The 15,971-nt window shown below is 44.7% G+C and overlaps 1 protein-coding gene across 1 annotated transcript in view; it reads right to left on the reverse strand.

Moving 5' to 3' along the window:
- SFMBT1 (Scm like with four mbt domains 1) overlaps positions 1–8,442 on the reverse strand; it is an 84,790-nt gene extending 76,348 nt beyond the window's left edge. The window contains exon 1 of the mRNA XM_081847918.1: positions 8,313–8,442. The gene's annotated coding sequence lies outside the window, so the exon portion shown is untranslated. The remainder of the gene's footprint in view (positions 1–8,312) is intronic.
- Positions 8,443–15,971: the final 7,529 nt, after the last annotated feature.

Here is a 15,971-nt window from a genome sequence, read left to right on the forward strand (position 1 = left end):
AGCTCCATAAAGGAAAAGGAGTGTCCTAAAGAATAAACAGCAAATAAATGAAAACAGATTAAGTGAACAAGAACAAACTATTAATCTTCTAAACCAGCAAGATCTTATCAAGGGTGGCCCAGAATGCAAAGGAATAGCAATGATCCATTTCACCACAATAAACTGCCAAGATTAATTCAGGACTCTAGTGCCAACCATTAACAATCAAGGAATCAATCCACCAGATACTGCAGCCGTTCAGCCTCCATTCAGTTCAATGGGGGGGTGGGGGGGTTGTAAGCTCCATTGAAACTAACAGAAGTTAAGTAGCAGTGTGTGGTAGATTTAATACGGTACCCAGTAGTAGGCCTACAAATCCACTGAAATGAGAGATTTCTACAAAAATAAGTGGGTGCAGAACTATAGTTTAACAGTCTAATAAGAATGAAGTGCCAATCGCCCAGCAGGGATTGCTTGCATTGACTATTGCCAATTATATTGAACAGTTTAGTTAACAGAGGAAAAGGAACCCTAGTACTGTATTAAAATCATATTCTCTCTAACATTCTCTGTGTGTGCATGGTTTATATGTCACTTCTGACTTTGAAAAATAACAAGTTATGTACTTATAAAGTACAAATCCACTCTTAATTTGAGCCAAATTTAATTCTGACTAAGCTAAGCCCTGCATCCCATTCCTGGACCTATCTAATTAAGGTCCTACAACACTACTTTTCTCCTAGAAGTACAGCTAATATTTTTCATTCTTGCAACAAAAATATATGAGCTTTTTTATGCTTAACAAATTAAGGCTGAAAGATGGGTGACTTGTTCAAATTCACCCAAGATGCCCATAGCTCCGCAGGTAGAGCATAAAACACTTAATCTCAGGGCCGTTGTGCGTTTGAGCCCCATTTGGGGCAAAATATTCCTGCATTGCAGGGGGTTGAACAAGATGACTTTTGGGACCCCTTCCAAGTCAACAATTCTATGATTTTATTATTCTTCCCATTCATGAGAGCCAGTGTGGTGTAGTGGTTAAGAGCGGTAGTCTCGTAATCTGGGGAACTGGGTTCGATTCCCCGCTCCTCCACATGCAGCTGCTGGGTGACCTTGGGCCAGTGACACTTCTTTGAAGTCTATCAGCCCCACTCACCTCACAGAGTGTTTGTTGTGGGGGAGGAAGGGAAAGGAGAATGTTAGCCGCTTTGAGACTCCTTAAAGGGAGTGAAAGGCGGGATATCAAATCCAAACTCTTCTTCTTCTTCACTACATAAGCACATCTTGCAGAGATCTAAATGCGTACAGCCAGGTCCAAGTTTAAAAAGCCATCTAATGGACAATGCTGGTTCTTATCAGACACTTGCTTTCATTTATTGGGCAACCTGAGCCATCATTTCTCATCTGCACAATACCTGAACACCTCCTATGCTTTTAGGGCTGGCACAAAATATTCTCTTTAATTGTTCACATAATTTAATTTCATGGAAGACAACACTAAACTTCCCCCTACAATTTATCATCCATAAAGAAAGATCAGCTTGCTCCTACACTGCAAGTCAGAAGTGTGGAATGCACATATTACAGAAGCTACCGTGTGTTCTTCTAGCCATTGATCTTTGTCAAAACTTTAGGTACAGAATACTGAAGTAGAAACATATTTCTGAAAGAAATGGCAGAGCCGCTAAAAACCGCCAGTTCTCTCTCAAGTTAGAAAAAGACACCCTTAAGCCAATGATAACTGCTTTAATGATGAAGCTGCACACTATTCAACAAGTCAGTATACATAAGATTATGTACGGCTATCTTCACTGAAGCCTTTTGACCTGTTCTTGCACAGGTGAGGTTCCCATTGTAAAGGGGGGAAAACTCCCTGGAGGCAAAGTGAAAAAACGAAAAGAGCTTGGGCAAAGAAACAGTTACATTCAGACAAGGGACTTTGCGCTAGTGTAATTGCCTGAAAGACCCCAGGGAGTCGGTACATGCTGTAGTAAACATTATTCAAGGACCCTGCAGACTTTTATGCTATCACAATACATCCCCTTTCTCCTCTGACAGGGGAAAAAACACATGAAGCAGCTTCAACTTTCTCCTATGAAAGTACTGGTAAATGCACTGTCAATACCCAAGGATTGGAATAACAGCATTTTTATATTGACTAGAAGACTGAATAATCATGAAGATTTCTATCTTTTATGTCCATTCTGTAGCAAGGTCATAGCATACGGCTTCCTAGCATTCAAGTACATACAATGAAAGTACAGTTTCCTGAATTTTATTTTTCTTTGTCCTTCATGAGCTGGAGTTCTACTCTGAGGCAATGCAAATTATTCATTACAATGGATTATCATAGTAGATATTTGTAATAAATAATCATCACTGTGCGCCTCTCAAGCCACCTGGAAGAAATAGATCTGTTTAGCTCAATTCATTTTAAAAGTCTTATTTGAGGATTAAAATAAAGAGTTTCGTTTTTATTCCCAGATCTGCCATGAAGCTGCTGAATAATAGCTAGCAACAGCACTACTTTTTCTGATGCAGACAAGTATTATGATAGTCTAAAGAGCTGCAATTTCAAACTGAACAAGCTATGAAAATGCAAGGAATTAACAATAGCAACAGTTTAGCACATGTTTATTTTTAAACCAATGGAGAAATCAATTTCAGAATAAAACTAAACTCTTTCCATGTCATCATTCCTGAAGCCAAAACATGACGTAGTACAAATAAGCAAATGTGCGGTCTCCAGGAGAGATTATGGCTGTTTTCTTCCTCTCCCTGATTGTTTCACAGCTGCACTGAGCCACAGTTTTGCCCTAGTGGCCTAGTGTGTCATCCACAGCTCCAGACAAACCACAAGCTGCAAACCTTGGCTATGGTTTGCCTGGAGCGCAGCAGACAACACACTAAGTTTAACCATTGCTTAGTGCAGTGCAGCACTACAAAGTGGCTGCAATCTCCTCTATGAGGACCTGCGTGTTTGCTCATTCGCACTAAGCCATGTGAACTGGGCCTATATATGGCATAAAGCTTTCCCGTTCAAAACTTGGTAAGGTTCTACCTTTTGATTAAAAAAACTTGTCCCCCCCCCCCCCAATATTGAATAAAACTGGTACCTTCCTATGGAAAATAGATTAATTTTCATTTTCTTGTAAAAATACATTCTACATCCTTTCTTCAGCATGTCTTCCACATGTAGTAGAACTATTCAAACAATTTTTTGCTAAGGATTAATAATAATAAAAAAGAAGATAATTCCACACTGCAATTTGAAGGGAAGTATTATGGATCAGTTACTAAGTTAGGTGCCCTTGTTTACCCAGCTCATCTCATTTTTAAGCAAGGTTTGCCCTGTAGAGAAATCCAGTGTATGGCAGATGCAACTGATGGACTATATGGAACTGGCAGAAATGACGGGCAGAATCCGAGACTTGGGAGAGGAACTGGTGGAGCAGGAGTGGAAGAAATTTAAGGACTATTTACAAAAATACTGTAAATTGTACGAATGTTAAGAAAGATGTAAGATTCGTAACAATATGGCTCCAATAAATTAGTAACAAGGGATATAAATTTAAATGTAATTGAAAGATAAGACAAATTTTGGATAAAAAATATCCTAGAATTAACTTTTAAAGAATAAGAGTTATTTAAACTCTAAAATTTGAGATTCAATATTGGACAATTATATAATATAAATTGAACTAAGTAAATAATTTGCTAGAAAAAATTATGTGTTTAGAGTGCAGGAACAAGAGATGTGAGGAAGTCCAAAGATGAGAATGAAATGTGGCTAATGAAAAAGAACATGTTTTTATGTATGTTAAAACAAAATAAAAAAATTCCTTCCAGTAGCACCTTAAAGACCAACTGAGTTAGTTCTAGGTATGAGCTTTCGTGTGCATGCACACGAAAGCTCATACCTAGAACTAACTCAGTTGGTCTTTAAGGTGCTACTGGAAGGAATTTTTTTATTTTGTTTTGACCATGGCAGACCAACACGGCTACCTATCTGTAACTGGATTTATGTATGTTGTTGTTTATTGTTTAAAAATTTAATAAAAATTATTATAAAAAAAAGAGAAATCCAGTGTAAGCTTCAGAGTCATTGCCACTCCTGAAGTTGTTCTGTCACATAAACATAGTGTCACCCAACACACAAATACACAGAATCAATGAGAATAAATTCAATTCCTTTTCACCTTTTAGTATACTAATTAATCCATCAGGAAAGCCTGAAATTGAAATGAACTGCCTTCTGCACTTCACTTCAGGCTGAAGCAGAAGCTGCTTTATATCCACTGTACAGCATCCCTCTGCTGTTCTCTAAGGCCTGGTTCACACATAATGTGAAACAGCATTGCTGAAATCACAGGCTCTTCACTCCTCTCCCATCCGTGCCAGGACACAAGCCATGGTTTGGCTTGCTTTAAAACCCAGACTCATAGTTTGTTTTTCCCCAAACAAACTATTGCTCATTCACCATAAACCATAGCTTATTTTAATTGTGGCTTAATGTGATGTCTGTGAACCAGGTCACAGAAGTACTGAGAAATAAGATTATATGCCTATTGTTCAATCTGAATTACAAGAATTCTCAAGGTAAAGCATGAACACTACCCTGAAAGTAGATTAATTCCATAAATAGGAGAAACTGAATCTGAACTCTTATTTTTATTCTAAACTCTCTTCATAAAATTCACACATACTTGGCATAGGTGCGATAGTTAAATCTGTTCCCTATCTGAAGGCATATTTTCACCCCAGTTAGATACAACCCAGGATGTGGGTGGTGCTGTGGCCTAAACCACAGAGCCGTGGGCTTGCCGATCGGAAGGTCGGGGTGAGCTCCCGTTGCTCCGTCCCAGCTCCTGCCCACCTAGCAGTTCAAAAGCACATCAAAGTGCAAGTAGATAAATAGGTACCACTCCAGCGGGAAGGTAAATGGCATTTCCGTGCACTGCTCTGGTTCGCCAGAAGTGGCTTAGTCATGCTGGCCACATGACCCAGAAGCTGTCTGAGAACAAATGCCAGCTCCCTCGGCCTATAGAGTGAGATGAGCGTCGCAACCCCAGAGTCGTCCATGACTGGACCAAACGGTCAGCAGTACCTTTACCTTTTAAGTGACAACCCAAATGTGCACAGATTACAGATAGTGCAGCCCTTCCTGTAGGTGAAGGAGTTGACAGCTTTCTAGCATTCAAGTTAAGATTTCAATTATGCTGTCACCTCACTTCTTAACTGCCTCATATGCCTCTGCTGTCCATGGGTCCTAATTGAGACATGAGCATACAGGAATAACACTATTCTGCAGGGATAATATTTAATCCAGCCCTTCCTGTGCTACAAGTCTTTTCACCAAATGGGAGAGGGAAGAGCACAGCATACCCACAACCAAAATAAAACACATTCCTGGACTTGCTGTGGAAAGGCAAAGTTTAAAGTCATTCTCAACATTAAAATGTTTTGTTTTGGCTTTGGGGGAAAAACACAAGAGGAAACATGCAATTCCTACACTTCCAGTCTGAAATGACACAATCCAGGTGTCATTTGGACACAATGCCCAAAGAGTTCAAGAACCAATCTAAACTTTTCTTGTTAAGTCCCAGACTAAACACAGTATCCAGAGACAAATTCCCTTTAAAGACATTTGGACAATTTCCATGAACTGTAATGTGGTTTGAAGTTTTACAGTCTCTTCGTGTGTATCACAAATTAATGTTAACACAAAGCTACAGGTGTCTACTGCACTGTGTGTGAATATAACAGGGAACCGAGTGCCCTGCTTTTTGTGGCCAGTGTACATCTGTGTTTAGTGAAACAAAGTTTATTTACTGGTTACATTTCTATACCACCTATTCCTCCAAGGAGCTCAATGTGCTGTACATGACCTCCCCTTTTCATTTTATCCTCACAACAGCCCTGTCAGGTAGGTTACAGATAGGTAGCCGTGTTGGTCTGCCATAGTCAAAACAAAATAAAAAAATTCCTTCCAGTAGCACCTTAAAGACCAACTAAGTTAGTTCTTGGTATGAGCTTTCGTGTGCATGCACACTTCTTCAGATACACACAGGTAGGTTAGACAGAGACAGTGACTGGCCCAAAGTCACCCCAGTGAGCTTCATTGCTGAATGGGGATTAGAACCCTGGTTTGCCACATCCAGTCAGACACTAACCACTACACCACACTACACATTTGGTGTGCTGTCCGTAACATGTGACATTACTCTAACATGCCAAGCCTAAACCAACTTGGGTGATGTCCATATTTCGTAACTGCATGTTGCTCAAATATTAAATGTGTATTTTTGTTACAGGAAAATGGGTTTTTTAAAAGCCTCCATCTATGAGAGGTACTGTGTTGAACCAAGATAAACTATTTTTTTAAAAGCTTAGCGTTGTTCTCACCAGCATGTGCAGTACAAATAGCTTAGCCTGATGAATAACAGTAACAGCTATTACTATAAGTCAGTGGGCAGAACGTATCAGTTCTTATATGAATGTTAAAGTTGTGCACCTTACATTCTATTTTACTGAAATGTTTGCCACGGTAACCTCTGCCTCCCTCCCAGCAGTAGTAAGCCCAGAGAAAGAGGCAGAAGCAGGACCAAACTAGCGCCACAGTCTTATCAGTAAAGAGTTTTATATCAGAGTTTTACTTCCAAGTGGATAAAGGTAGAGGCAAAGCTATGAATCCTAAATGTTACAGACTCTTACACACTTTTTATGACAGCAAATTTCTCTCCAAAGCAGATATAATCATTCCACGAAACCCACGTGAGACCATTAAATAGACATCACTCTGGCCTAGGAGAGGCCTAGTAATAGAGCTGCTTTTTAAGAGCGGATTAACTGCCTGTCCCTGCAAGAGAGAAATTGTAAAAGTCTAAGTTCTGGACTCCTCTTTCTTTTTCATTAAGTAAGATGATTCCACAGTTTCATGCACAGAAATGCATCTAAATGGAGCCAATTCCCAAACTGTCTTTCCTGCACAAGACCCTCTTTGACTGTAAGAGCATTTCCCCAACTTGACTCAAATTTGTCAAGGCCTCCTCCTTTCCACTGCAGCCAACTGTAGTGTGCATCCCTCATTTAGGATTTATGGGTTCAGGTGCATCCTCAGCTACAGGGCAATGAAGCCCCTGCCTTCCTGAGTCTTAAGAGGGAGGGCAGAAGAGCAGAGAATGGAAACTAAGAAAGCGAAGGGAACAGGAGTAGAGTTGTTTTTCAACTGAAAGTAGAGTCCCACAGGAGGCGGCATCAGTAGCACGGGCAAAGGGGCTCCGCGGAGTCTAATTTGGTGGCACTGTAATCACGCGCAATCAAAACAACGGCGGACACCAGCTGCCGATCCGACCCACCTTCCTCCCCCACCCACAAAAAAAGTCGCGATTTATGGGGCCGGGTTGATGCGAGGAGCTCGCAACTGCCATCAACACCGCAGATGGGTAGCAAACCGCGTAGCGGTCTTCAGAGAAAGTGTGCGCTCCCGACGGAGTTCCCCGGCGCTTGGGTTGAAAGATCACTTCGCCGCTAAGGGGAGGGGGGAGAACCACAGCCCAATTGTTTAAGAAGGCCTCATCTTTTCCAAATGAAGCCATTTTAGAGAAGATTAGTAATCATAATAATGCTTTTATCATCATCACCATGTCAAACGCCACTTCGGCAAAGACAAAACACATAGTCTGAAAAGTTCAGAAGTTCCCTTGAAATGACTTTTCCTCTAACCCACCCAAGTTAGAAAAAGAAAGTGCACCCACAACGTTCAGTCGCCCAGCCAGAGATTGCAGAAACCAAGGCGAGGGAAGGAGAGGCTTGGCTTTCCTTGGGCACACAATAACGGGCAAACACCCCCCACCCCCCACCCAAGAAAGAGGGAGAAGGAGCACCTTCCAGTGCTCTGCGCCTAGGAACTTTTTACAAGTACAGCAGGCAAACAAATGCGAAGGGAAACGGCAGACGGGCAGGCGCCCCCTTTCGGGCCCGGAGGTGCGCGGGCGCAGAGCGCCTTTCTCCCGCGTCGCGGGAACTTGCGCGGAGCGCGAGAAGCGCGCGCGGAGTTGGCGCTCGTACTGCGGCGGCGGCGGCGGCGGCGGCGTCTCCCGGCTGCACATCCGAGCGAAGCGCTCGCCACTCGCTCGCTCCCCCTCCCGCTCGCCTGGCTGCTGCTGCTGCTGCTGCTGCTGCTGCTACCGCCCTCCCTCGCCGTCTCCCGCATCAAACTTCAGGAGCCGGAAAAAAGCCTTTCCGGCGGCCGCGCAGGCAGCAAAACGCGCCCAGCAGCTGCGGCGGGCGCCCCCCGACCCGCGAGGCCCCGCATCCCGCGCCCGCCTTACCTGCGGGGAGTTTTTCCAGCCCCGCGCCGCTGCCGGGGCTCGGGCAAGGCTCGCCGGCGCTCCGCTCACCGCCTCATATCCAATATGGCTCGATCGGCCCAGGCGCATGCGCCCGCCGTCTCCCTCCCCGCTCCCCTCCCCTCGCTCCGGAGGCTTTTTGGGCGCTCGCAACGCACTCCCGCGCCCCTCGCGCTCGGGCGCGCCGAGCCCTGGCGCCGGCCGGCGGCTGGGGACGGACGGGCGTCCGCGCAAAGGCTCAGTCTGGACCCCCCCTGCCCGAGCCGAGCCGCTGCCGCCGCCGCCCCAGAACCAAACTTGCTCCTCCAGCACTTCGGGGCGCCGGGAGAGGCGGCGCGAGCCCCCGCCTCCGCCCGTCGCAGCGCCGCCCCGTCCCCGAGGATTTCCCGCGGGGCGCGCACCTGCCTCAAGTTGTTGGGCGCGCAATTGGGGAGGCTGCGCAGCGGCTCGAGCTCGAGTGGGGGGCGGGGGCGAGCGAGCGAGCGAGCGAAAAAGAGCCCCAGCCTCCCGTGTGCTGGAATGAAGCGGGAGAGGCAGCTGGAGGGGCTTTGCGCGAGACTGGCAGGCGCTGTCAGCTTAGCTCTCCATCCAGCGCGCTGGCCTGGCGAGCTAGCAACTACTTGAGCCTGCTCCCTCGCACTCAAGCCGCAGCGCCCGGCTGCTTTCAAGTGCCATAAATACACCGGCGGAGTCATGCCTTCTCCTTGGAGAGCCAAGTTCATTTTTTAAATATATTTTTTTCCTCGAGAACTCGCGACTTCCTTTCTTCCACCCGCCCCCCTCCCCGTTTTTTGTGTGCGTTTGGCCCAGAAAGGCCGGCGCCGTGGGTTTCCTGACACTATCGTAACCCCTGCCTTGCTTTTTCGTGAAGATCTCTCGATCCCGGCACCGCTGCCGTTTTCTGGGGATCCTGCGCCCCTTTGGCCTCCCTCCCTCCACGCCATCCCCCCCCCCCGCTCCGCCGCTCCCCTCCCCCTGCCGAAGATGTAGGACGGAAGCGCGGCCCAAGTGCGTGCACGCTGGAGGAGAGGATGGCGGCAAAGGAGGCGGCTGGGTGGCTGCAGCTGTTGAGACATTTAAAGGCGGGATAAATTAAAACACAACCGAAATTAAAATCTGAAGACGGGGAGGGAGGTGGAGTTGTGGCGCGGGGGGGGGGGGAATAAATGGGGAAAGAAAGGAGCAGGATTGTGCAACACCGAGAACCTCATGACCACGCGTCGGTGCAATCAGAGAAGAGTAATAAAAGCGAGCGAGTTTCACGCAGCTTAAAGGCGACAGGAGGCGAAAGAGCGATACCGATTGAGCCAACTGGATCCTTGCAAGAACCTCGCTTTGGAGGAGGGGGTGGGGACAGGGATCTAGTTTCCAGGATCCTCCGCGTTCGCGCCTTCCTCAGGCAGCAAACCATCGCCGCCGCCGTCCGCCCCCCTCCGATTTTCGCATAGGCTCAAAACGCTTTTTTACTGTAGATCTCTGGCTTGTATCTACTCCACTTCCCCCTCCTTTAACCCGTTCCATCCACACGCACGCACGCGTCCCTTGGCGTGCCGGGATTTAATGGCTCATGCTGTACCCGCCGCCTGCTCGGTGCGTCGCAGACACCAGTTGACAGCATACGGGGATAAGCGATCAGCGTGCGGAAAAGTCATCTGGAACTCGAGTAGCGATCGGCGTCGCCGGGCTCGGGTGGAAACGAAAGGGATGCGCCGAGAAAGATATAGAAACGCCAAACACTGCGAGATTTCCAGACAGGAAGGAGGCATGTCGAACGCGGAGGCGAATAATAAAACCCAGCGCAGGGAAATCCTCGCGCTACAGCTCAGATCTGACCAGCTGCCTGCACCTTCCCTTGGAATAATTCCCCCCGCTTCCAACGAAAATGCTGGGCGATGCAACTGCGGGCAAGCGGGGGGGGGGCTCTGCAAATAATTAAAAGGATTAAAAGATATCGCGACTTGGGTCGTGAAGATGTGGCATCTACCGTGTTTTGAAGAAACGATCGTATCGGATTTATTGGTAATTTTCAATCGTGCAAAACCTATGTAAAATCCGTTCAAGAGAGAGACGTATATATGGTGGTTTCTTCTTCCGCTTGGGGCTTCTCGTATTTTTGCACTGACCGAACTTAAGACGAAGTCGACCTGAGGAACGAAGACTGCGCTCCTTACAAGGACTGACAGCGAACGAGCGAGATCATCTTCCGAGTCTGCCTCCTCCTAAGCCAAAAGTGCGCTACAGTCTGCATGAAATTCTCTGCCTAAAGAAAAAAAGAAGAGGCGAGCAACTTTAGGAAGGGAAATGCCTCGTCGGACCGCTAGAGGGTGGTCCCTTCATATGCGTTGTAAGGAAAACGAATGAACGGAGCATCCCGGAGTATAGTATTTAAGGCTGCAATCCCATGCTCGCTTCCTTGACAGAAAGCCCCTTTGAACTCAGCGGATCTTTCTAGGAAACGTGTATAAGGCTGAGACTGCAAGAATATCTTAAACTGCACTTCCAGTCTTTCCTGGGTTGTTTTCTTTTAAGGCATTCTGAACAACACAACCCCCACCCCCACCAAAAAATAAATAAATCACAAATCCACAAAAGGAGGCTCTCCTAACTGGAAAAGTACCATTGTACTCTTGTAGATGTAACACTCCCGTGGTCACTGGTTCCAATTTAAAATTATTAAGGAACAATTGCGTTTTACATAATCACTGCAGTCAAGCTTTTAATGCAAATCTATGAATTGGCAGTCAGCTGGAGAACAGCACTTCAAATCACCATAAGCAGTACACTGTGAACAAGCTTCACTACTTCAAAGTGAAATGTTCTTACGTAATTCTCACTCTCATATTATTCTTGACTTTTAATTTCTCCCAACGTCCTTCCCTTCCAATTAAGTCTACAATCCTACAACAAACCTCAAAGGAAAGCCCATTGAACTCAGGACAAACTTCTGAGTAGACATGCACAGAAGTGTGTTGTAGTGTAGCCCTTTGAACAAAAGCCCCATTGAGTAGCTCTTAAATTGTGTCAATAATAATAATAATAATAATAATAATAATAATTTATATGCCGTCCATCTGACTGGGTTGCCTCAGTCACTCTGGGTGGCTTCCAACAAATTAAACACAGTAAATTAAGCACAGCAAAACATCAAACATTAAAAACTTCCCTGTACAGGGCTGCCTTCAGATGTCTCTGATGGAGCAGTGTGTGCTGGTTCAACTTCCCTGCATTCCAAATCTTCATTTGAGGGTTGAGGTCTGAAAAACGATTGTAAGCTTATTCAACTGAATGTGATTACAATCCTCCCACAATCAGGAAATCCTGCCCAAGTGTATTCAATCAAAACACACTTAGAAGCTACCTTCAGATTTTCCCAGTCATCATGGGAAGGTCAAGAGTGTGGAGGAGTGGGGCCAGCGCATGTACCTCCTCCATGGATACAATTTAAATTTGCCCAAATTATCAAAATAAGGCATGCCCTTTCTGTGCAAACTCCCCCACCCCCCCTCTTTTTTGAAAATACTGCAGATGCTCACTTGGCAATTTTCATTCCCTTTTCTCTTCATTAATGCTAACAAGTTGTGATCTCTTCAATAAAACTGAACACAAAGGCTTCTCTGGAAATACACCAAATGTTCTTTTTTCAAGGCTGTGAAGAACATATTTAGCAGAAGCTGATTAGCTGAGCTAATTATTTTAAGTGACTAGAAAGTATCTCATTTCTCTTAACTCTGCAGGCCTTAAGTACATTAGATAACAGAACACCCACAAAAGCTTTGGTCTTTTGCTTGTATTAATGAGGCCTTTCCTTTATAAGATAACATGCTCTTTTTTTGCTCATGGTCAGTATTTTTGGCTGAGGAGAGACAGGAAATCTTAAGTATTCTTCAACCAACTTACTGCAGTTGTACTTTCGAATTGGTCTTAAGATAACAGTGCTCATTAAAGTCAGTCTTATGATAAGAAAGCTGTTGAGACCCAAAGACCCGGTATTCATATAACCCTGGCCCTTACTCCCCTGCCAGAGGCCATCTTCAGGCTCTTTCCCTAGGCCTCATTGGGTGGGGCCAAGGAGAGAAGAGCTATATTCCAGATGTACCCAGCCCCCTTCCCCCACAGGAAGCTGCAGAACTCCTGGACTTAAGCCTGTCGTGGCCAAGAGCACAGGTAGCCCAAGAGAAGGGGGCGTACAGAAGGACTGTGCTCCTGACAGTAGCGCTAGACAGTAACCTGGGAAATAACGGGAAGCAACATCCATGAAATAAATCCATCCTTCCAGAATGCCAGATGTGCATTGTTTGGCCCCCTTGGTCAGGTGTGGACCCATAGAAGATGGTGGTGTGGGAGCTTCTGGTGCAACACCAATGGGGCAACTTAAGAAACCCCACACCACATGGGAGAAGGTCACGCTATGACACAACGCTGTCAACCTTTGAGAAACTGGATGGCTGGTTATGGATCAGCCCACATGGTCTTGTACCTCTTGAGTTACCTGGCAGTGAAGAAAGGATCAGTGCTGGTGTAACATGGGCTGAAAGCTGCAGTCCTTCATGCTGGGTTAATGAAGCAGCCTCATACAAGAATACCATGTAGCCCCCTTTTTTCCTACTGCTTCCAGTGTGGCGTAATGGTTATAGCATTGGACTATGACTTGGGAGATCAGGGTTAGAATCCCCACCCAGCCATGTAGTTCACTGGGCGACTTTGGGTCATCCAGCATCTCACAGGGTTCTTGTGAGCGTGAAATGGGGAGGGAACCATGTACACCATCTTGAGCTCCTTGGAAGATAAAGGTGGTACACAAACACACACACACACACACACACACACACAAATGTGCACCTCTGTCACATGCAGAACAACCTCCATTTCAAGGACTGGCGGTGCAACAGCAGCAAACCAAGCAGGGAATCACTGAGGTGAGCTGGCTTCTTAGGTCTGCTTGCAGAAACCAATGGAACTGGCAGACGCCAGGAAAGTTCTGTCTCAAGAATGTAACAAACAACCACTTATTTAGACTGCAGTCTTAAGCCCCCGAAGCCACAGGGGGCATTACACCTGACAATCTAGATTGCCACAAAAACTACCAGAGTGCCTAGGACTGGACCAGGTGCCCAATTAAGAGCAGTGCTTTAAATGCTGGAATGCCACACGGACAGAGTTGTCACTTAGGAAGAGGAGAAGGTGGAGTCTGATGTGGAGAAAAGAGTCAGTTTTTCTTCAGGGGATGAGGATTTCCTTGGGTAGCGCTAGAACAGGTTGATGGCTCCGGTCACTCCTTTAGCCACCGTTTTTTGCCACCACAACAAATGTTGATTTCTAGAGATGAGTTTGAGTTAGATCCTCAAAGCCCGTTTAGCGATGACACAACTAAAATGAAATCATTGGGATTCTTGCTGATGCAGATGCTTTGAGGTTTGGACTCTTCCTTCTGGGTGTTAAAATGCATAGGCGGATAACATCCATCTGATCCAGAATCCTTCTTTAATGCTATTAACATCCAACTGGAAAATCAACAAGTGAAATTATTGTATTTTATGAAAGTTAGATTGTATAAAATAGCATAAAGCTAGTCATGCACATACTATTTCATGGAATATATCATAAGCTTGTGTTCAGTATGTTACTCTGGAAAGTCTAATACATCATTTAAATGTATTTATTCAATACATCCTGTCCCAAAACCTCTTGCTAAGGATTTTTAATATGCAGTTTCTCTCTGTAACTTCATAGCATTTGATTGAAAGTCTAGATCTCTCTTCATTCCTTGAAGGACTATTGTTAGACATTGCTTAAATCATCAGCTTATTTGATGTTACCCGATAAGTGTGTCTTGCCAACTAGTTTAACTCAATACATAAGAAATCTTCAAAGCTACCAAATCAGTTTTTCATCCTGTTTCTTTGTTCCCCATATCTGGAAATTGCCCCCCCCCCAATTTCCTTTTTAAGCTAAGGAAGTTGCTATAGTGATTGTTCCAATGTTTCCTTAAGTGTCCAAAACTTGTTATTCCAAAGGTAGTGAAATGAACTTCCTACTGTTCAGGTACAGGTGGCTGGAAAACATTATCAGGTCTATATGTAAATAGCAATGGGTTGTATGCAAGTCAGTCATGCTTGGAGATAACCTGCTGAAATCAATGAACTAAAGTTAGTAGTTGATATCTGTGAGTGTATTTTGAGTATAACTTATTCTTATTATTAAATAGATTTATATACTATTGTACATAAAAAGATCTCAAGATGGTTTGCAAGATAAAAATACAAGATAAAAGCACAAATAAGTAGTTAAAACAAAACCAACAAGATAACCCCCTTCCCACTTAGTCAGACATAACCCAATAAAATTGTTTTGGAAACAACAGAAACGACAAAATTAAATAAGTTTTTGTGTGCACCAAGCACTATAAGGATTTTTACTCCTTTACAAGGTCATATGGGGAAAAAATGAATTAAAATAGTAGGACTTCAGCATAGAAAAGTTGAGCGGATAAGGAGACTAAGCTGGAATCTGCACCTGCCTTGGATCTCAGCCTTTTATTTTCTACAATTTATTTATTGTGTTCATATCCCATCTTTTTCTCCATGGAGGTCCAAGTGGCACATGTGGCTCTCCCTCTCCTCATTTAATCCCCACAGCAACCCTGTGAGGTAGGTTAGGCCGAGCCGAAGTTTCTAGTCGTGATTCAGGCTTTTTAAAATATGACCCCAAGAAATCCATCCATCTCTGTGTAAAGGAACGAGCTTGCTTTTTTTTTGCTATCCATTGTTGAAAGGAGTAAAATGGAACCAGTGAGTGATGTGTGTGAAAAGCCTCAGAAAACAGAAAAGGGAAGGGTGGGGTTCTTTAGTGGTCAGAAAACAGGATGTTTCTGCCCTGCAGTGCTGTCTCTCCATAACCCAGCACACCACGGTCTTCCTGGCTGCACACGAGCCCATTGTCTCCTGTACCCAAGCACTTCCATTTCCTGACTAATTCTGCCAAAAAAAAAGCTGCAATAAACCATCAATATAAATTGAACACATGAAATTAAGCTAAGCAAGTGTCGCTACAAGACAGCAAATGCTCAGTTTAGATTTTTAATGTGGGAGAATTTGGCATGTGTGGGAGGATAGTACTGGTTTAAATGTAGAACCCGAGACCATCTATTGGTTGAAATGGGCACCATCTGCTTCAGAACAGTGCAGGGAAACTACATATAAGAGGCAGTGAAGGGTACTGAGGCTGCATTCGCACCACAGTTTATTCCGTTTTCCTGCCATTTCCCAAACAGTTAATCCCCACATTATATTTGAGCTTTCAAACAATGCAAGAACCGCTTTCAGAAATATAGCGGAATTTTATTTATTTATATTTATTTTATTTATTCAACTTATATATCGTTCACAACAAGAACGCAACATATAAAATCAAAACCAAACATTCTAGAAGTGTGTTGGATGTCAATAAGATCAACCAAAGGCCTGGTTAAAAATGAACTTTTTTGCCTGGCACCTAAAGGTGTATAATGGAGGCGCCAGACGATCTTCCCTGGGGAGAGCATTCCATAGATGGGAAGCCACTGCAGAGAAGGCCCGTTCTCGTGTTGCCACCCTCTGGACCTCTCTAGGAGGAGGCACACGAAGATGATCTCAGGGACCGGGT

This window comes from Podarcis erhardii, assembly GCF_964252035.2.
Source record: "Podarcis erhardii genome assembly, chromosome: 2".
NCBI lineage: Eukaryota > Metazoa > Chordata > Lepidosauria > Squamata > Lacertidae > Podarcis > Podarcis erhardii.